The sequence below is a fragment of the Pristiophorus japonicus genome, chromosome 9 (assembly GCF_044704955.1).
Source record: "Pristiophorus japonicus isolate sPriJap1 chromosome 9, sPriJap1.hap1, whole genome shotgun sequence".
In the NCBI taxonomy this organism is placed as follows: Eukaryota; Metazoa; Chordata; class Chondrichthyes; family Pristiophoridae; genus Pristiophorus; species Pristiophorus japonicus.
The window spans coordinates 179,053,621-179,076,905 of record NC_091985.1 but is presented as its reverse complement, the minus strand read 5'-3'; the positions used below and the strand labels follow the sequence as shown (position 1 = coordinate 179,076,905).

Genomic DNA, 23,285 nt, shown 5'->3' with positions numbered 1-23,285 from the left:
GATGGTTAAGGCATATTGAATACTTGTATTCTATGCCTCGACTAATAAAAGCAAGACAAAGGAGGTTATGCATGATAGAAACATAGAAACATAGAAACATAGAAAATAGGTGCAGGAGCAGGCTATTCAGCCCTTCTAGCCTGCACCGCCATTCAATGAGTTCATGGCTGAACATGAAACTTCAGTACCCCCTTCCTGCTTTCTCGCCATACCCCTTGATCCCCCGAGTAGTAAGGACTTCATCTAACTCCCTTTTGAATATATTTAGTGAATTGGCCTCAACTACTTTCTGTGGTAGAGAATTTCACAGGTTCACCACTCTCTGGGTGAAGAAGTTTCTCCTCATCTCGGTCCTAAATGGCTTACCCCTTATCCTTAGACTGTGACCCCTGGCTCTGGGCTCCCCCAACATTGGGAACATTCTTCCTGCATCTAACCTGTCTAAACGCGTCATAATTTTAAACGTTTCTATGAGGTCCCCTCTCATTCTTCTGAACTCCAGTGAATACAAGCCTAGTTGATCCAGTCTTTCTTGATAGGTCAGACCCACCATCCCGGGAATCAGTCTGGTGAATCTTCGCTGCACTTCCTCAATAGCAAGAATGTCCTTCCTCAAGTTAGGAGACCAAAACTGTACACAATATTCCAGGTGTGGCCTCACCAAGGCCCTGTACAACTGTAGCAACACCTCCCTGCCCCTGTACTCAAATCCCCGCGCTATGAAGGCCAACATGCCATTTGCTTTCTTAACCGCCTGCTGTACCTGCATGCCAACCTTCAATGACTGATGTACCATGACACCCAGGTCTCGATGCACCTTCCCTTTTCCTAATCTGTCACCATTCAGATAATAGTCTGTCGCTCTGTTTTTACCACTCTGCAGCCGCATAGCATCCACCTCGCAGCTCACACTGCCACCCAACTTAGTGTCATCCGCAAATTTGGAGATACTACATTTAATCCCCTCGTCTAAATCATTAATGTACAATGTAAACAGCTGGGGTCCCAGCACAGAACCTTGCGGTACCCCACTAGTCACTGCCTGCCATTCTGAAAAGGACCCATTTTCGCCTACTCTTTGCGTCCTGTCTGACAACTAGTTCTCAATCCATGTCAGCACACTACCCCCAATCCCATGTGCTTTAACTTTGCACATTAATCTCTTATGTGGGACCTTGTCGAAAGCCTTCTGAATGTCCAAATATACCACATCAACTGGTACTCCTTCGTCCACTTTACTGGAAGCATTCTCAAAAATTCCAGAAGATTTGTCAAGCATGATTTCCCTTTTACAAATCCATTCTGACTTGGACCTATCATGTCACCATTTTCCAAATGCGCTGCTATGATATACTTAATAATTGATTCCATCATTTTACCCACTACTGAGGTCAGGCTGACCAGTCTATAATTCCCTGTTTTCTCTCTCCCTCCTTTTTTAAAAAGTGGGGTTACATTGGCTATCCTCCACTCGATAGGAACTGATCCAGAGTCAATGGAATGTTGGAAAATGACTGTCAATGCATCCGCTATTTCCAAGGCCACCTCCTTAAGTACTCTGGGATGCAGTCCATCAGGCACTGGGGATTTATTGGCCTTCAATCCCATCAATTTCCCCAACACAATTTCCCGACTAATAAAGATTTCCCTCAGTTCCTCCTCCTTACTAGACCCTCTGACCCCTTTTATATCCGGAAGGTTGTTTGTGTCCTCCTTGGTGAATACCGAACCAAAGTACTTGTTCAATTGGTCTGCCATTTCTTTGTTCCCCGTTATGACTTCCCCTGATTCTGACTGCAGGGGACCTACGTTTGTCTTTACTAACCTTTTTCTCTTTACATACCTATAGAAACTTTTGCAATCCGCCTTAATGTTCCCTGCAAGCTTCTTCTCGTACTCCATTTTCCCTGCCCTAATCAAACCCTTTGTCCTCCTCTGCGGAGTTCTAAATTACTCCCAGTCCCCGGGTTCGCTGCTATTTCTGGCCAATTTGTATGCCACTTCCTTGGCTTTAATACTATCCCTGATTTCCCTAGATAGCCACGGTTGAGCCACCTTCCCTTTTTTATTTTTACGCCAGACAGGAATGTACAATTGTTGTAATTCATCCATGCGGTCTCTAAATGTCTGCCATTGCCCATCCACAGTCAACCCCTTAAGTATCATTTGCCAATCTATCCTAGCCAATTCACGCCTCATACCTTCAATGTTACCCTTCTTTAAGTTCTGGACCATGGTCTCTGAATTAACTGTTTCATTCTCCATCCTAATGCAGAATTCCACCATATTATGGTCACTCTTCCCCAAGGGGCCTCACACAATGAGATTGCTAATTAATCCTCTCTCATTACACAACACCCAGTCTAAGATGGCCTGCCCTCGATGTTGGTTCCTCGACATATTGGTCTAGAAAACCATCCCTTATGCACTCCTCCACCGTATTGCTTCCAGTTTGGCTAGCCCAATCTATGTGCATATTAAAGTCACCCATTATAACTGCTGCATCTTTATTGCATGCACCCCTAATTTCCTGTTTGATGCCCTCCCCAACATCACTACTACTGCTTGGAGGTCTGTACACAAATCCCACTAACGTTTTTTGCCCTTTGGTGTTCTGCAGCTCTACCCATATAGATTCCACATCATCCAAGCTAATGTCTTTCCTAACTATTGCATTAATCTCCTCTTTAACCAGAAATGCTACCCCACCTCCTTTTACTTTTATTCTATCCTTCCTGAATGTTGAATACCCCTGGATGTTGAGTTCCCAGCCCTGATCATCCTGGAGCCACGTCTCCGTAAGCCCAATCACATCATATTTGTTAACATCTATTTGCACAGTTAATTCATCCACCTTATTGCGGATACTCCTTGCATTAAGACACAAAGCCTTCAGGCTTGATTTTTTAACACCCTTTGTCCTTTTAGAATTTTGCTATACAGTGGCCCTTTTTGTTCTTTGCCTTGGGTTTCTTTGCCCTCCACTTTTCCTCATCTCCTTTCTGTCTTTTGCTTTTGCCTCATTTTTGTCTCCCTCTGTCTCCCTCTGTCTCCCTGCATTGGTTCCCATCCCCCTGCCATATTAGTTTAAATCCTCCCCAACAGCACGAGCAAACACTCCCCCCTAGGACATTGGTTCCGGTCCTGCCCAGGTGCAGACCGTCCGGTTTGTACTGGTCCCAGATCCCCCAGAACCAGTTCCAATGCCCCAGGAATTTGAATCACTCCCTGCTGCACCACTGCTCAAGCCACGTATTCATCTGCGCTATCCTGCGATTCCTACTCTGACAATCACGTGGCACTGGTAGCAATCCCGAGATTACTACTTTTGAGGTCCTACTTTTTAATTTAGCTCCTAGCTCCTTAAATTCGTTTCGTCGGACCTCATCCCTTTTTTTAACCTATGATCTGTATAAAACATTAGTTAGGCCACAGCTGGAGTACTGTGTGCAGTTCTGGTCACATTATAGGAAACTGCATTGGAAAGGATGCAGAGGAGTTTTACAAAATGTTGCCTGGACTGGAGAATATTGGCTATGAGGAAAGATTGGGGTTGCTGGGTCTGTTTTCTTTGGAACAGAGGAGGCCGAGTGGAGATCTGATTGAAGTGTATATGAGGGGCCTGGATAGAGTGGATAGGAAGGTGCTTTTTCCCTTGGCAGAGGGGTCAAGAACCATGGGACATAGATTTAAAATAATTGCGGGGGATGTTTAGAGGAGATAAAGGGACATTTCTTCACCTAGTGGATGGTGGGGGTCTGGAACTCACTGCTTGAAAGGGTGGTCGAGGTAGGAACCCGCACCACATTTAAAGGATACTTGGATGTGCACTTAAAATGCTGTAACCTACAGGGCTACGGACCGAAAGCTGGAAAGTGGGATTAGGCTGGATAGCACTTGGTCGGTCGGCCCGGATACGATGGGCTGAAATGGCCTCCTTCCATGCTGTAAATTTCTATGATTCCCTCCTCGAGCGGGGCCTCACACACAGGTAGATTATGGGAAATTCCCGGGTTCACTGCCCCGGTTTACCCAGCAGCCACTCGCTGTTTGAGACCCCCCTAAATCTGACCGGTGTGTGTCTGTTCTCTGGGGCTAATACCCCACAACCCATTAGATTGGAGGCTTTGCACCAGTACAATTAAACTCTCCAACGCCACTGAAGTGTTGGTCTGGATTACCACCACAGAGATTCGAAAGCTGGGAGAAGAGACTGTTTCAGTGACCTGTATTTACTGTTCCGATAAAGACTAGAAAATCCCGACTTGGTCACAAGGATCAATTTTAGGCACTCCAGTCCTTCGGCAATTAATAACCAAGCCTCTTGTTATTGGTCATTTGTGTTGAATCAGCTTCTCTCTGGTTTAATTTCATCACGGAATACCACAATCCGCATCTACAATTCGCCCAACAGTTAGAGACAAATAAACAGTTACTTCAACACCCGGCATTTGTGAAGTACGGGTCCGATCAGCTGGAGTACTTCACCCTGAATGTTGCAGTTCTGTAGATCGAGATGTTTTATTGTATCACAGAGTCCAATGACATGAGACAGGACTGCACAGTCAATCGGGTTCAGTCCCAATCCACTAAATGTAAGGGTTGCCACAGATCCCACTGTGTCCAGAGCCAGTCCATTATTCTGAGACTCAAACAGGTAGTGGAATGTGTTCAGGAGGCTCCTTTTACCAGTTTCACTCTCTGTGTTCCCAATCTGTCCTTCACCCTTCTCCTTCACCCAGTCAATCACTCGGCAGGTTGTTTGATGAAGAAATGGACCCAAAAACTCCTTCAGGGGCCGAGCTGAGTGTGGGGAGGAGAAACCAGCAACAAAACGGAGAAATATCTCAAATCGCCCATCTTGCTTGCTGTGGGCTTCACGGAGGAGTTTCCGGATGTCACGGAGATCTAGAGCCAGGAAATGTGCGAGTGCGGCTACAAACTCTTGGATGGTGAGTTGCGGGAATGTGTACACCACGCTCTGGGCAGAATGATCTCTCTCCAAAAGTTCCTTCATGAAGCCAGAGAGGAACTGGAAAGGCTGCAGGTTGTACTTGATCAAATCTCCATTTCTAAACACAATCTTCCTCTCGGAGACTCCTGTGAAGGCCATCTCACCGAGCTTCAGTAACACATCACGGGGGCTTTCATTCGCTCAGCTGTGGTTTTTCAGAATGTTGTCGATATAGTAGGAACATAGTTGGGTGATGGTCCTCGGAACTCGCTGCTGTTTTCTGTCTCTTTGTGTAAAGAAGGGATCCAATGCCAGACCGAGGATCCAGCAGTACGAAGAGTTGTAACACATGGTGTACAGGATCTCGTTCTCCTCCAAGTGTTTGAAAAATCTGCAGCCACCGTCTGATCTTCAAATCACTTGTTGAAATAATCCTTCTGTTCTTCAACAAATCCCAGGATTTCAGCCCAGACACTGATTTCGTCTTTTCCAATAAATGTAATGCAGTGGGGCGGCTATTCACTATCACTGAACATCCTGGGAGCAGCTTGTGTTGTATTAAACTATACACAATGTCAGATACTTCACACCAGTCTTCGGGATCTGTGCACCTGTGCTGAGGTTCTGTATGTCTCCGATTGTCAGCAAAATCGATACGGTCCTTGAATTCATCCAAACCGTCGAATATAAACAACAATACCTCTGGGTTCTTCCAGAGCTCTCCCAGAATATTCCCAAAGTAAGGTGACTGATCCAGTATCAGATTCCTGAGGTTTATTCTGCAGTTAATAGCGTTCAAATCCCGGAATTTAAAACTGAAAACAAATTGAAAGTGTGGGTATATTTTCCCAGTGGTCCAGTCATAAACAATCTTTTGTACCAGTGTTGTTTTCCCAATCCCCGGGACTCCGCTCACTACTGCTGAACTCCCAGAAATGGATTGCCAGAGGACATTCTTCATCATATGCAACAATCTGCCTACCCACGAGAAACTGCTCTGGAATAATTGATCAGTTTGGACTTTTTCCAGTTCTCTCCGGAGATGTTGCTCTCTCCACTCTCCATGGCTTTGACCTCTTGCCAGCAGTTCATGTTCTACAAGTTTCCGATCTCGAGCAGTAGAAATGACCGTTAGCTCAGTGTATCGATCAACCAGCGGGAAATTCTTAACCTTCTCCTTTATTATAATAGTGTTGACCCTCATGGTTTCATTTTGTACCTGGAGTGTTTCCATGTGTGTCTGTTGTACATCTTCAATTAGAACAGAGAATGTGGTCCTCAGTGTTAGTTGTATTGACATAAAAGTAATATAAACTTAACACTTTTTAATGTAGTGAAATAACTGTGCCACGATTTAGTCCACAGCTTAATTAGAGGCATGTATAAAAAATTATAACCACGAAAATGAAAAACATGGTTGATAAATAATATTCACAGGACAGTTTGAAATCCTTATTTGATTCTATTATTTACTGAAAATGGAGAAGTCTATGAATGTGATATTTTCCCCCTGATATTTAATACAGTCGAGTGTGTTCTGACTATAGACACGCATCACAATTCCACACATTATCCTGGTTATATGGCTGTAGAGTTTCTAGTTGGTCAGACTTTGAAACTGTCAGTGCTGCTTACCTTATGCAGAAAAGGGAATTGGATATCAGAAGGGAGAGGGATGGACTGTGAATGGCCAGGAGTTCCACTCTTATTATATCAGGCCCTGGGCAGCTATTCTGCAGTATTGTGTGTACTGGGATGGAGACAGACTGTAAATGTTCAGAAGTTCACCCTTAACTGAGCTTCTGACCCAATATCACCGAGAGTGCCACACTCTACCTCCGTAATATCGCCCATCTCCACCCCTGCCTCAGCTCATCTGCTGCTAGAGTCCTCACCATTTCCCTTGGTTCTCTCCAGATAGGACTATTTCAATGGTCTCCTTTCAGACTCCCATCTTGCACCCTCCATAAACTTGAACTCAGCCCAAAGCACTGCTGTCCATATCCTAACTTGTACTGATTCCCTTTCACCCATCATCTCTCTGCTCGCTGACCGGCATTGGCTCCAGGCCCAGCAACATCTAGATTTAAAAATTCTCATTTGTTTTCAAAAACTTCCATTGTGTCGCCACTCTCTAGCTTTATAACATCCTCCAGATCTACAACACTCAGATCTGCCCATGCTAACCTGTCTCACTACTTTTATTGATGTGTATTTGTACTCGGAGATTCCGTTGTTCCTCTGCACCACCCAGACTCACAACCTCCAAGTAATAAATGACCTCCTTATTCTTCCTTCCCAAATGTAATACCTCACATTTATGTGAAGAAATTCATTCGTCAATTATATGCCTATTCCCCAAGTTTATTCAAGTCCTCCAGTAATGTGTTGCAGTTCTATTCAACATTGACTTAACCACCGCACCCCCATCACAAATTTATAAATTGTTTTGAGGATTGATCACAAATCCAAACAACTTTCAATCCAGTTTCCCCAGCCTTTAAACTTCTGAGTCCCAGATTCTGACAATCTCTAAACAAATCACTACACTGAAATATTCTGAATCTCAGATGAAATAAACGGTTTGAAATCTCCATGTCATCACTTGCCTTTCAGGTGACTGGATACTTTGGATAAGCCTCGTGCGATGTTCATATGACCAAATGTTTAAATCGATTACCTTTCATGAAATCAGATCTGTGTAATATTACGGTAAAATCTGCATTGTTTGAATCTGAAATTAAATTCAGTGTGTGATTTACCGTACCAAGCTCCTGTATTTCTTTCAGTATTTTGTCCAACTTTGGTACCCCATGGTGCATTTCCACGAAGGATTCCCACATCACCCTTCGGGCCCAAGAACCTTTCTCCATCACCAGAGTTAGGAGAAGTTTGGAACTGTCCACCCGGTTTCCCTTCTCCGTGAGCTCAGTGACTTTCTGTAAAGAATAATAATGAATATATTGAGGAGCGGAGTGAAAGACAAACACTGAGAATAAGAAGGAAAGGATCTGCTCAGTGATGGGATCTCCCAGTTGTTTTGAGCACAGAAAGCAATCACTGGGCCAGGTACTGATCTATTCTGAACAAGGGCTGAATATTCTACAAACATATTGATTCATTCATTACCAACAAATAATTGTGATTAATCTAAAATAGAATGCAGAAATATTGTTGTGAGAGAGTGAGAAATCACTGACAATCTGCAGTAGTTTTAATGGGATTAGTTTTCGCTGTCCTTCAGTGTCCAACAAGATATTAGATTAGTGATTGACAATATGATATTTTGAGATAATGGTAAGGTAGCTTGCTGGTTATGGTACTGGACTAGCAGACAAGAGATCCAATCCCACAATGGCGTTTTGTGAATTTGATTTCAAATTTGAGTTTGAAACCTTTGAAAATAAAAAGCTGGCATCAATAAAGAAGATTGTCCTCAAGCCTAATGTCCTTTTAAGTCTGGTCGATACGTGACTCCAGCTCTTCACCAATGTAGTCGCCTCTGAAATGGTCGAGCAAGTCTCTTTAAAGAATAAAGCAGAATAAAACCCAGCGGATCAAATGGCTGCGGCCTCGACATCTGATTGGGGCAGGATGATGAAAAACCCAGAATAATTTACCATGCAAGTTCCTCCTCTGTAGCATCTGGGGTCGAGTGATATTTGTCAAACAACAGTCTGACACAGTTGGACTCTCAGAATCATATCTATCCTCCGTCACCATCGCTGGGTATGTCCAGGCCCACCAGAGCTGGGACAAAGTGGTATACAGTTGGGAAGCAGCGGTGCTGGATGTCCTCAACATTGACTCCGAACCCATGGCATTAGGCCAAATGTGGACAAGGAGACCTCCTGCTAATTACCATCTACTGCCCTTCCTCAGTTGATGAATTAGTACTCTTCCATGTTGAAAAACGCTTGGAGAAAGCACTGCAGTCAGCCAGGCCTGATGGGAGATTTAGTGTCCAGTTCCCAACCAGCTCAATTTACACCATGCGTAAAGAAAAGACTGAATGCACTGGACACAGCAAAGACTACAGGTCCCGCCAACATTTTGGTAGTCGTGTTGAAGACCTGTGCATGGAATGTGCTGAGCCTCTAGTCTGATTGTTCCCGAATAGCCACGAAGTCTATGGGCCCCGACAACATCCCGGCTGCAGTGCTGAAGACTTGTGCTCCAGAACTAGCTGCGCCACTCGCCAAGGTGTTCCACTACAGCTACAACACTGGCATCTATCAGACAATGTGGAGAACTGCCCAGGTATGTCCTGTCCACAAACAGCAGGACAAATCCAACCTGGCCAATTCCTGACCTATCAACCTAATCTCAATCATCTGCAACGTAATGGAAGGCGTTGTCAACATTTCTATCAAGTAGCACTTACTCATCAATAAGCTGCTCCCTGATGCTCAATTTGGTGTCCACCAGGAACAATCGGGAGCAAAAACAGACCAAAGGGTTGAATTCCGGAGGCAAGGTCAGAGTGACTAACGACATCAAGACAGCATTTGAGCGCGGTATCAAAGAGCACGATGGAGGCAATTCACTCCACTGGTTGGAATAATACATTGTACAAAGGAATAATACCTTCTGGTTGTTGGAGGCCATTCATTGCAACCACAGGACATCGCTGCAGGAATTCATAGAATGGTTACAGCGCAGGAGACCATTCGGCCAGTCGAGCATGTGCCGCTATCTGCAAGAGCACCTCAACTATTTTCACTCTCCCGCCATTTCTCCCTCGCCCTGGAAATGTTTTCCTTCAGGTACTTATCCAATTCACCTTTGAAAGCCACAAATAAATCTGCCTGCATGTTCCTTTAAGAACATAAGAAATAGGAACAGGAGTAAGCCATACGGCCCCTCGAGCCTGCTCCGCCATTCAATAAGATCAGGGCTGATCCGATCATGGACTCAGCTCCACTTTCCCGCCCGCTCCCCATAACCCCTTATCGTTTAAGAAACTATCTATTTTTGTCTTAAATGTATTCAATGTCCCAGCTTCCACAGCTCTCTTATTAATATGGAAGCTTTTCCCTCAATCTGGTTCAGCGAATTCACTGAGTCGAACACCGTAGCCGCTTATAACAAAGCAGACTCTATTAAATGTTTCACCGGCCGGGACTTATCAGAACGAAGGAACGCTCTCCATTCAGAGTGCACTCACTTCCCACGGACAAGTCCGGTTACAATGTAGGGGCGCAATGGTTATACACTTTCGATACATGATACAATTGATTGACATTCAGTTCACCCGATGCTCTTATGATCCCTCCTTCCCTTTGTCCACTCATGAGCCGACATCTGCCCTCCCTTGTCAATTAGGTATGGGCAAGTGGTTATGTGTAACAGCAACTATTTTTACACAAAGAGCCTGTCTCACCCTTGTTATTGTTTCAAGTTTACTGGTGTGACCAGCAAGACCTTGAGCAATCTGTTATTTGTGCCAATGTTGTAACATTTGAAGTCTGACATTCTTAATGCTATTCCTACATGAATCATTTTTTCACGTTACTGTCTCTATACATTTTCCCACATTCTCAACTTCACTGTCTTTATACATTTTCCCACATTCTCACTCTGAGGTAGCGAATTCCACAGATCCACAACTCTCAGAGAAGAAATTTCTCCTCATCTGTTTTAAATGGGCGGCCCCTTATTCTGAGATTATGCCCTCTCGTTCTAGTCTCCCCCATCAGTGGAAACATCCTCTCTGCATTCACCTTGTCAAGTCCCCTCATAATCTTATACATTTCAATAAGATCACCTCGCATTCTTCTGAATTCCAATGAGTAGAGACCCAATCTACTCTACCTTTCCTCACAATTCAATCCCATCTCCGGAATCAACTTCTCTGAACTGCCTCCAAAGCAAGTATATCCTTTCATAAATATGGAAACCAAAACTGCACGCAGTATTCTAGGTGTGGCCTCACCAATACCCTGTATAGCTGTAGCAAGACTTCCCTGCTTTTATACTCCATCCCCTTTGCAATAAAGGCCAATATTGCATTGGCCTTCCTGATCACTTGCAACACCTGCATTCTATCCTTTTGTATTTCATGCACAAGTACCCCCAAGTTCCGCTGTACTGCAGCACTTTGCAATCTTTCTCCATTTAAATAATAATTTGCTCTTTGATTTTTTTTTCTGCCAAAGTGCATGACCTCACTTTCCAACATTATACACCATCTGCCAAATTTCTGCCCACTCACTTAGCCTGTCAATATCCTTTTGCAGATATTGTGTGCCCTCCTTACACATTACTTTTCCTCCCATCTTTGTATCATCAGCAAACTTGGCTAGGTTACAGTCAGTCGCTTCTTCCAAGTCGTTAATAGAGACTGTAAATAGTTGGGATCCCCGCACTGATCCCTGCGGCACCCCACTAGTCACTTGTTGCCAACCAGAGAATGAACCATTTATCCCGACTCTCTGCTTTCTGTTAGTTAGCGAATCCCCTATCCATGGGAATATATTACCCCCAACCCCGTGAACTTTAATCTTGTGCAGTAACCTTTTATGTGACACCTTGTCAAATGCCTTCTGGAAGTCCAAATACACCACATCTACTAGTTCCCCTTTATCCACCCTGTTCGTTATATCCTCAAAGAATTCCAGCAAATTTGTCAAACATGACTTCCCCTTTATAAATCCATGCTGAATCTGCCTGACTAAATTTTGCGTTTCCAAATGTCCTGCTACTGCTTCGTTAATAATGGATCCCAACATTTTCCCAACCACAGATGTTCAGCGAACTGGTCTATAGTTTCCCGCTTTTTGTCTGCCTCCTTTTTTAAATATGGGCGTTACATTTGCAGTTTTCCAATCTGCTGGGACCTACCCAGAATCCAGGTAATTTTGGTAAATTACAACCAATGCATCCACAATCCCTGCTGCTACTTCTCTTAAGAACCTAGGATACAAACTGTCACGTCCAGGGGATTTATCTGCCTTTAATCCCATTACATTACTGAATACCACCTCCAACAACGTTAAAGTTTTTTCATGTCACCATTGGTTCTTCTGCCCATCACCTTAAATCTGTGTCCTCTGGTTCCCGACCCTTCTGCCAATGGGAACAGTTTCCCACTATCAATTCTGTCGAGTGCCCTCGTGATTTTGAACACCTCTATCAAATCTCCTCTCAACCTTCTCTGCTCTGAGGAGACAACACCAGCTTCTCCAGTCTATCCACGTAATTGAAGTCTCTCATCCCTGGAATCCATCATGTGCCTCTCTAAGGCTTTCACATCCTTCCTAAAGTGCAGTTGCCAAGAATTGGGCACAATGGGAAACATCCTCTCTGCATCTACGCTGTCAAGTCCCCTCAGAACCTTATATGTTACAATAAGATCATCTCTCAATCTTCTAAACTCGAATGAGTATAGGCCCAACCTGCTCAACCTTTCTTTATATGACAATCCGTTCATCTCATTTCCTCTGTTTTGTGCAATTTTGTTGAGTCCATTATTGGAAGGAAGTAAAAGCAATGGAAAAAACACTGTTTATAATCACTTGGATGTTACCAAGGATTGGAGAGGCTGTTAAAGAGAGGGATTTGAGAACTTTGGGCGCATTCCATTAGAAGTGAACAGATTAAGTGAAGAAATGCTGCAAGTCTTCAAATAATTAGTTACTGAGTTTCCAGAGGGCACAAATTAAGGCTAATTTGAAACATTCAGCGTAAATTTAACGAACCAACTTTATGCACGAGGTGTTTCCAATACATTTGGAACTATTTTGGAAGCAAGTCGGCATTTTATTTAAATCAAAAATATTTCTATTGCTGCGTGGATAAAAATGAATTCTCGAGTATGGAGTGAACAGAATATTGGGCCTGGACTGTGGGATATAAACGGTAATGGGTAGTGAGCAGGAGATTGAGATTAGACTGGGTGGGATATAGAAACATAGAAAATAGGTGCAGAAGTAGGCCATTCGGCCCTTCGAGCGTGCACCGCCATTCAATAAGATCACGGCTGATCATTCCTTCAGTATCCCTTTCCTGCTTTCTCTCCATACCCCTTGATCCCCTTAACCAAAAGGGCCATATCTAATTCCCTCTTGAATATATCCAGTGAGCTGGCATCAACAACTCTCTGCGGCAGGGAATTCCACAGGGCAACAACTCTGAGTGAAGAAGTTTCTCCTCATCTCAGTCCTAAACGGCCTGCCACTTATCCCAAGACTGTGTCCCCTGGTTCTGGACCTCCCCAACCTCGGGAACATTCTTCCCGCATCTAGCCTGTCCAGTCCAGTCAGAATCTTATATGTTTCTATGAGATCCCCTCTCATCCTTCTAAACTCCAGTGAATAAAGGCCCAGTTAATCCAGTCTCTCCTCATATGTCAGTCCAGCCATCCCTGGAATCAGTCTGGTGAACCTTCGCTGCACTCCCTCAATAGCCAGAACGTCCTTCCTCAGATTAGGAGACCACAATTGAACATAATATTCCAGGTGGGGCCTCACCAAGGCCCTGTACAATTGCAGAAAGACTTCCCTGCTCCTATTCTCAAATCCCCTTGCTATGAAGGCCAACATACCATTTGCCTTCTTCACCGCCTGCAGTACCTGCATGCCAACTTTCAATGACTGATGAACCATGACACCCAGGTCTCTCTGCACCTTCCCTTTTCCTAATCTGCCGCCATTCAGATAATAGTCTGCCTTCGTGTTTTTGCCCCCAAAGTGGATAACCTCACATTTATCCACATTATACTGCATCTGCCATGTATTTGCCCACTCGCCTAACCTGTCCAAGTCACCCTGCAGCCTCTTCGTGTCCTCCTCACAGCTCACACCGCCACCAAGTTTAGTGTCATCTGCAAACTTGGAGACATTACACTCAATTCCATCAACTAAATCATTAATATATATCGTAAAGAGCTGGGGTCCCAGCACTGAGCACTGCGGCACTCCACTACTCACTACCTGCCATTCTGAAAAGGACCCGTTAATCCCAACTCTCTGCTTCTTGTCTGCCAACCAGTTCTCTATCCACGCCAGTACATTACCCCCAATACCATGTGCTTCGATTTGGCACGTTAATCTCTTGTGTGGGACCTTGGCAAAAGCCTTTTGAAAGTCCAAATACATCACAGCCACTGGTTCTCCCTTGTCCACTCTACCAGTTACATCCTCAAAAAATTCCAGAAGATTTGTCAAGCAGGGATATTATCAGTATTGGGCAGTGAGGAGGAGGTTGGGATTAGACTGGATGAGATATTAATGGTAATGGACAGTGAGCAGGAGGTTGGGATTAAACTGGGTGGGATATTAACGGTAATGGACAGTGAGCAGGAGGTTGGGATTAGACTGGGTGGGATATTAATAGCAATGGACAGTGAGCAGGAGGTTCGGATTAGACTGGGTGGGATATTAACGGTAATGGGTAGTGAGCAGGAGGTTGGGATTAGACTGGGTGGGATATTAACAGTAATGGACAGTGAGCAGGAGGTTGGGATTAGACTGGGTGGGATATTAACAGTAATGGACAGTGAGCAGTTTGGGATTAGACTGGGTGGGATATTAACGGTAATGGGCAGTTAGCAGGAGAGTGGGATTAGACTGGGTGGGATATTAACAGTAATGGACAGTGAGCAGGAGGTTGGGATTAGTCTGGGTGGGATTTTAAGGGTAATGGACAGGGAACAGCAGGTTGAGATTAGACTGGGTGAGATATTAACAGTAATGGACAGTGAGCAGCAGGTTGAGATTATACTGGCTGGGATATTAACAGTAATGCGCAGTGAGCAGCAGATTGAGATTAGACTGGGTGGGATATTAACAGTAATGGACAGTGAACAGCAGGTTGCGATTAGACTGGGTGGGATATTAACAGTAATGGACAGTGAGCAGCAGGTTGAGATTATACTGGCTGGGATATTAACAGTAATGCGCAGTGAGCAGGAGGTTGGGGATTAGACTCGGTTGCCTAGATTTTCAACTTGTGTTGGGAGCAGATTGAACATCCTGCTCCGATTCTGCTTTCCATTTAGTTCCAATCATTAAGGGTAACTGATGGAACATTGTAGGCTGCTTGCATGTAATTTCCCATGATGCACTTCTGGGAATGATGCTCTACGGCAAGCTCTACTGCCCATATTGCGGCTCGGCTGAAGTTGGAATTGGCCCCCGGTGATATATGGTCGTATCAACACCTGCAAGTTTAATCGCTCTCCACAGTTTTGTTTTGGTTAATGTCACTTTTGGGACCCCATATATTTTAATTATCTTAACAATTGTTCATTTTCTTCTTGAAATGCCTTATTAACTTCACAGATGATGTGTGTCATCTCTCATTTCCTTTAAGTAGTTTCCAGGTCAGTCAACTCCTGACCGTCCCTCCAACTCCTGTCTGTTACATCTGGATCTGCCTTTCCCAGTCCCACTAGAAGTGCTTCCCTTTAATTTCAGTCCACAGAAGAATTATACCCGAAGCGCTCCCCTGTCCTTTGTACAGACACTGACGGATCCGCTGGGTATTTTTTGACCTTTGTCATTGTGTCAGATACACAATATTTGCAGTTTTGTAGATGTCTTTCATAATTGGTCTATTTCTCTTCGGTAACATTCTATGATTCTAAGATATGATTTACTGTCAATTCTGTGATGTTTAAATAATCCAAAATCATTCTGTGCCCCTGCCACTCACCCGATGTTCTTGCCAACTGAAATGCCTCTTGTATGTTGACACCAAGCTGACTCCATCCACTCCTCCATCCATCACCTGTTCCAGTCTGTCCCGGTAGAATTTCTTCAACTGGAACAGTTGGTAATCGTCGAACTTTGTCAAGAACTCAGAGATTGCAGAGTTCGGATCTGTGAATACAAACAATTCACAATGATGATAACAGAACTGGGAGGTTACAATTGCCATGTTGATATAGTTAGATAAAAGGGATGTGAGGAGGATTGTGTAGAGCACAAACGCCTGCATAGACCAGTTGGGCCGAATGGCCTGTTTCTGTGCTATAGACTCGATGTAAAACATAGAAAACTAAACACAGGATCAGTTTTTTGCCCAGGCACTTACATTTCCTGTTATACCAAACAGCTGGAGCATGCTGTGTGCCACATTACGAAATACCTTCTGAAAACCCATTCACACCACATGTGCTGCGTTCCATCAATCTATATATCACTTCTCACAAAGCTGTATAAAATTTGTCAAACACGAATTATCCACAGCTTTACTACCTCTGTATCTCACGATGGCCACTAATTTGACTTGGAAATTTTAACAAGGATTTTTTAACGATAAAATGTGTTTTTAAATTGCATTTTACAATGTTTTTCTGTGTTTTAAAACTCTTATACCTGTAGAAGGGGGCTGTGCACCTACTTTTATCAGGTGCAAGAGTTTTCAGGACATCCGCTGTGCAAGATTTGGGTAAATACTGCGAATGTCCTGGCTCCCGAGATACGGAGGATCTGACAGATCGGAAAAGCCGGTTTGCAGCGCACGTGCACTGTGCACTGAAAACTGGTTTTTGCAATGCCTTCCTGGGTTTGTACACACTCCGTATGGATCCAGGGAGGCCGGGATTTCCAGGCCATTATCTCTGAACCCATGTGACTGATCTACCTCAGCTATTATCGTCAGATCCAAATCCTTCTCTACAATTTTAAATAACTATGAGGCTACATCCTCCTCTTGTTCACCAACATTCAGTTCAGAATTGATATTTTAAATATTTTCTGAACCTACCTGTGTCCGTTCTCATTCTTGAAGATGTTGGATCTTCTCCCCTGTTTGGAACTTCAGCCATGGCAGTGACAGACATTCCCAGATTGTGATGCTCTGCAATACATAATATTAATTGGAGGGTTAGACGGGAATATTAAAATGAGAATGAGAACGTAGCCTGGTTAAACATGATACCCACCCCTCCTCCCCCATCAGCTGTTAGCTCTGGGATCGAACATTTTCCGCGTCTTAAGTTCAACTCTCCACATCAGGTGTGACACAGACAGTTGCCCAGCGAGATCCAGTGAGTTCCGCTGATCTCCATAACACAGTTCCCCTCGCGCTCCCATTAGCCAAGACTCCACAATGGGAGCGTCCATTGGTGAAATTTACTCACAGTGCAGGCCCAAACCAACCTATTCCTGAGTTGCAGAATATTCTGCAGGGAAATATGGTGAAGGCCAGTCATTGATGAATCAAATGATCCTTCACTTGCTTTTACAGTCTGGCAGGATTGTATTACTTTTATTCACAGATTTGTGTTCAATATTTGTGATTTGATGAGCTGTGATGTTACAGAGAGCTGAACTTCACACAAGCAGCCACCACATCCTATAGTATTAGGTAGTATTAGGCAGTCCCTCGAAACGAGGATAACTTGCTTGCACACCAAAAATGGATGAGTTCACAGGTGTTTCAATAAGGGAGCTGACATTCTAGGTCCCAAACTACATCCTGAAGGGTAGAAGATGCCTGTGTATGGATTCTTTTAACGTGGGGTGACCGTTGCACAGCAGCCATCACACGGGCTCGACAGAGCTAGGTCTTGATCTAGTGGCAAGGGTTAACCAAGACGACTGGAAACCAAGCTCTGCTGCACAGACCTAGTGCGCACACATGCTCCTACTATCCATATGTAAGGGACTAAAAAGTACACTTCAATAAGAAGCATAAGAGAACTAGGAGGTTCTCAGGACTCGGGAATTCCTGTGTCTTATGGTATGGATTGTAGTATTGATTGATTATATAAAACTCGCTTATGTAAAGCATGCTTATACACTCACTTATACACCACACCCATTACAGCGGTGAAAACAGCTGAAACACGGTGAGTGCGCCCCGTTTCCCGCAGGACTCAATCTCAGCCCCATACACGTCTTAGTTTGTAAAATTTGAAATGACCCTAACCGCGACAATATTTTTCATGCAAGAGGTCCAGATTTCCAGCATCCGTTTGTGTGAAGAAGTGCTTTCTAACTTCACGCCTGAAAGGCACACTTCTACTTTTAGATTCTGCCCCTTGTTCTGGACTCCTCCACCAGAAAAAAAATAGTTTCTCTCTTTTTATCCTATTAATTCCTTTGATCATCTTAAACACCACAAATAGGTCAGCCCGTAATCTTGTTCATTCAGGGGAATACAGGCTTTGTCTATGTAATCAATCCTCAATGTAACCCTTTTAGCCCTGGTATCATTCGGGTGAAACTCAGCTGCATCCCCTCCACAGCCAAGATATCCTTCCTGAGATGCGTTGGCCTGAACTTCACACAGGACTTTAAATGGGATCTAACCTGAGTGCTGGGCAGCTGGATCCTAACTTCCAACCTTTGTAGTGCAGCCCTCCAGATAACGTTCCATTAGTTTATGTTTTAGCTGTCCACTGGCTTCTAGTGATTTCTGTATTCAGACCTCGAATTCAGACTAAATGGTGGCACAATTGAGGAACAGTGGAGGACTTTTAAGGAGCTCTTTCATAGTGCGCAACAAAAATATATTCCAATGAAAAAGAAGAGCGGTAAGAGAAGGGATAACCAGCCGTGGATAACCAGGGAAATTGAGAGTATCAAATTAAAAACCAATGCGTATAAGGTGGCCAAGGTTAGTTGTAAAATAGAAGATTGGGAAAATTTTACACAACAGCAAATAATGACTAAGAAAGCAATAAAGAAAGGAAAGATAGATTACGAAGGTAAACTTGTGCCAAACATAAAAATGGATAGTAAAAGCTTTTACAGATATATAACACGGAAAAGAGTGACTAAAGTAAATGTTGGTTCCTTAGAAGATGAGAAGGGGGATTTAATAATGGGAAATGTGGAAATGGCTGAGACCTTAAACAATTATTTTGCTTCGGTCTTCACAGTGGAAGACACAGAAACCATGCCAGAAATTGCTGGTCACAGGAATGTGGGAAGGGAGGACCTGGAGACAAGCACTATCACTAGGGGCGTAGTGCTAGACAGGCTAATGGGACTCAAGGTAGACAAGTCCCCTGGTCCTGATGAAATACATCCCAGGGTATTAAAAGAGATGGCGGAAGTTATAGCAGATGCATTCGTTATAATCTACCAAAATTCTCTGGATTCTGGAGAGGTACCAGCGGTTTGGAAAGCAGCTAATGTAAAGTCTCTGTTTAAAAAAGGGGGCAGACAAAAGGCAGATAACTCTCGGCCGGTTAGTTTCACGTCTGTAGTGCGGAAAATGCTTGAAACTATCATTAAGGAAGAAATAGCGGGACATCTAGATAGGAATAGTGCAATCAAGCAGACGCAGCATGGATTCATGAAGGGGAAATCATGTTTAACTAATTTACTGGAATTCTTTGAGGATATAACTAGCATGGTGGATAGAGGTGTACCGATGGATGTGGTGTATTTAGATTTTCAAAAGACATTCGATAAGGTGTGACACAAAAGTTACTGCAGAAGATAAAGGTACGCGGGGTCAGTGGAAAGGTATTAGCATGGATAGAGAATTGGCTGGCTAACAGAAAGCAGAGAGTCGGGATAAATGGGTCCTTTTCAGGTTGGAAATCGGTGGTTAGTGGTGTTCCACAGGGATCGGTGCTGGGACCACAACTGTTTACAATATACATAGATGACCTGGAAGAGGGGACAGTGTGTAGTGTAACAAAATTTGCAGATGACACAAAGATTAGTGGGAAAGCGGGTTGTGTAGAGGACACAGAGAGGCTGCAAAGAGATTTGGATAGGTTAAGCGAATGGGCTAAGGTTTGGCAGATTCATTACAATGTCGGAAAGAGTGAGGTCATCCACCTTGGGAAAAAAAACAAAAAAAGGGAACACTATTTGAATGGGGAGTAATTACAACATGCTGCGGTGCAGAGGGACCTGGGGGTCCTTGTGCATGAAACTCTTTTCGAGTCTACCTGCAAAACATAAACATTAAACTGTGCCACCTGACCTGGGTGACACACCAGACATTTACAAGGCCCTTTTTTCCTTTTTTTGTGTTTTTTTTTTTTTGCTTTTTTTTTGGGCACTAAAATCACAATTTCTCCGGTGCCCCCTATAAAAGGGAAGGGGACACTAAAAGCACCGGCAATTAAAACAAATTAAACTTTAAAACGTAAAATCAAATTAAAATTGCAGGTGCAGCAGGTAATCAGGAAGGTGAATGGAATGTTTGCCTTCATTGCGAGAGGGATGGAGTACAAAAGCAGGGAGGTCCTTCTGCAACTGTATAAGGTATTGGTGAGGCCGCACCTGGAGTACTGCGTGCAGTTTTGGTCGCCTTACTTAAGGAAGGATATACTGGCTTTGGAGGGGGTACAGAGACGATTCACGAGATTGATTCCGGAGATGAGGGGGTTACTTTATGATGATAGATTGAGTAGACTGGGTCTTTACTCGTTGGAGTTCAGAAGGATGAGGGGTGATCTTATAGAAACATTTAAAATAATGAAAGGGATAGACAAGATAGAGGCAGAGGGGTTGTTTCCACTGGTCGGGGAGACTAGAACTAGGGGGCACAGACTCAAAATAAGGGGGAGCCAATTTAAAACCGAGTTGAGAAGGAATTTCTTCTCCCAGAGGGTTGTGAATCTGTGGAATTCTTTGCCCAAGGAAGCAGTTGAGGCTAGCTCATTGAATGTATTCAAGTCACAGATAGATAGATTTTTAATGAATAAGAGAATTAAGGGTTATGGGGAGCGGGCGGGTTAGTGGAGCTGAGTCCACGGCCAGATCAGCCATGATCTTGTTGAATAGCGGAGCAGGCTCGAGGGGCTAGATAGCCTACTCCTGTTCCTAATTCTTATGTTCTTATGAATTCTTTCTGCTCATCCACAGCGCCAAGCTTCTCCAGATTGAGGAAATACTCTGATCTCTCCTTTTCAGGTTCAAAGTGGATGACTCACAGTTTCACACATTGATCATCCTCTGTCAGAGAGAACTACAAGGAAATTAGGCTCAGCATTTATCACTCACTGCAATGAGGGAGAGAGGAAGTATTACTGGGTTTAGCTTTTTTGAAAGTGGATAAATCCCCAGGCCCGGATGAAATGTATCAGAGGCTGTTGAGAAGCAAGAGAGGAAATAGTAGAGGTTCTGACCACCATTTTACAATCCTCTCTGGCTATCGGTGTGGTGTCGCAGGACTGGAAATACTGTATCATTGTTTAAAAAGGGAGAAAGGGATAGACCGAGTAATTACAGACCAGTTATCCTAACCTCGCTGGTGGGAAAATTATTGGAAAATATTCTGAGGGACAGGGTTAATCTTCATTTAGAAAGACACGGATGAATCAAGGACAATCAGCATGGATTTGTTAAGGGAAGGTTGTCTGACTAACTTGATTGAATATTTTGAGGAGGTAAAAACGAGGGTTGATGACGGTAGTGCATTTGATGTAGTGTGTCTCGATTTTAGTAAGGCTTTTGAGCCTTACATTCTTCCATTTTGATTGGTCACGAAAGTAAAAGCCCATAGGACACAAGTTAAAGTGGCGAGTTGGATCCAAAATTCTCTCAGAGACAGGAAGCAAAGCGATGGATGTTTTTATGACTGGAAGGCTGTTTTTAGTGGGTTTCCGCAAGGCTCAGTAATAGGTCCCTTGCTTTTTGTGGTATACATGAACGATTTAGACTTGAATGTAGATGGTACGAAGAAGTTTGCTCGTGATACAAAACTTGGCTGTGTTGTTGATAACGACGAAGAAAACTGTTGTTTGCAGGAAACATAGAAACATAGATAAAAGGTGCAGGAGTAGGCCATTCGGCCCTTCGAGCCTGCACCACCATTCAATAAGATCATGGCTGATCATTCCCTCAGTACCCCTTTCTGCTCTCTCTCCATACCCATTGATCCCTTTAGCCTTAAGGGCCATATCGAACTCCCTCTTGAATATATGCAATGAACTGGCATCAACAACTCTTTGTGGTAGGGAATTCCACAGGTTAACAACACTGAGTGAAGAAGTTTCTCCTCATCTCAGTCCTAAATGGCTTACCCCTTATCCTTCGACTGTGTCCCCTGCTTCTGACTTCCCCAATATCAGGAACATTCTTCCTGCATCTAACCTGTCCAGTCCCGTCAGAATTTTATATGTTTCTATGAGATCCCCTCTCATCCTTCTAAACTCCAGTAAATACAGGCCCAGTCAATCCAGTCTCTCCTCATATGTCAGTCCTGCCATCCGAGGAATAAGTCTGGTGAACCTTCGCTGCACTCGCTCAATAGCAAGAACGTCCTTCCACAGATTAGGAGACCAAAACTGTACACAATATTCCAGGTGAGACCTCACCAAGGCCCTGCACAACTGCAGTAAGACCTCCCTGCTCCTATACTCAAATCCCCTCGCTGTGAAAGCCAACATACCATTTGCCTTCTTCACCACTTGCTGTGCCTGCATGCCAACTTTCAATGACTGATGTACCATGACACCCAGGTCACGTTGCACCTCCCTTTTCTTAATCTGCTGCCATTCAGATAATATCCTGCCTTCTTGTTTTTGGCCCAAAGTGAATAACCTCACATTTATCCACATTATACTGCACCTGCCATTCATTTGCCCACTCACCTAACCTGTCGCTGAGGCGTGAGTCCGGGGACCGGCAGAAGCCTATAAAGGCCACGAGAGGCAGTGGGAGTTCGTGGTCGGTGAGGTGAGAGTCTGGATCGGAGACCTATAAAGGCCGCGAGAGGCAACGGGAGTTCGTGGTCGCTGAGGCATGAGTCCGAGGATCGGCAGAGGCCTATAAAGGCCAGCTTGTGCAGCTACAGGGAGAAGGCAAAAAAGAAGTAGAATGGAAACGAAAGGTGACATCACAGCCAAGGGGGAAAGTGATTGGCTGGTGATTGGTAAGTAGTTTTTCTTTTTCTTTTTATATCAGTAAGTAACCTTTTAATATTGTTGTTGCCAATTGAAGTGTATCTAAGGGTTAAGTCATGGCAGGAGAGCTCGGACACATGTTATGCTCCTCCTATACTATGTGGGAAGTCAGGGACACTTCCGGTGTCCCTGATGAATATATGTGCGGGAAGTGCATCCGCCTGCAGTTCCTGGCGTACCGCATTGCAGTACTGGAGCTGAGGGTGGATTCACTCTGGAGCATCCACGATGCTGAGAATGACGTGAATAGCACGTTTAGTGAGTTGGTCACACCGCAGGAAAAGGGTACACAGCCAGATAGGGAATGGATGACCAACAGGAAGAGCAGTGGAAAGAAAATAGTACAGGGGTCCCCTGTGGTCATCCCCCCGCAAAACAGATACACAGCTTTGGGTACTGTTAAGAGGGATGACTCATCAGGGGAGGGCAGCAGCAGCCAAGTCCATGGCACCCTGGCTGGCTCTGCTGCACAGGTGAGAATGTGCGAAAATGTATCGCAATGGAGAC

The 23,285-nt window shown here is 44.1% G+C and overlaps 1 pseudogene; it reads right to left on the bottom strand.

The window, feature by feature from the left end:
* The window catches only part of LOC139273349 (NACHT, LRR and PYD domains-containing protein 3-like), a 59,916-nt pseudogene that overhangs the window by 17,196 nt on the left and 19,435 nt on the right, over positions 1-23,285 (bottom strand).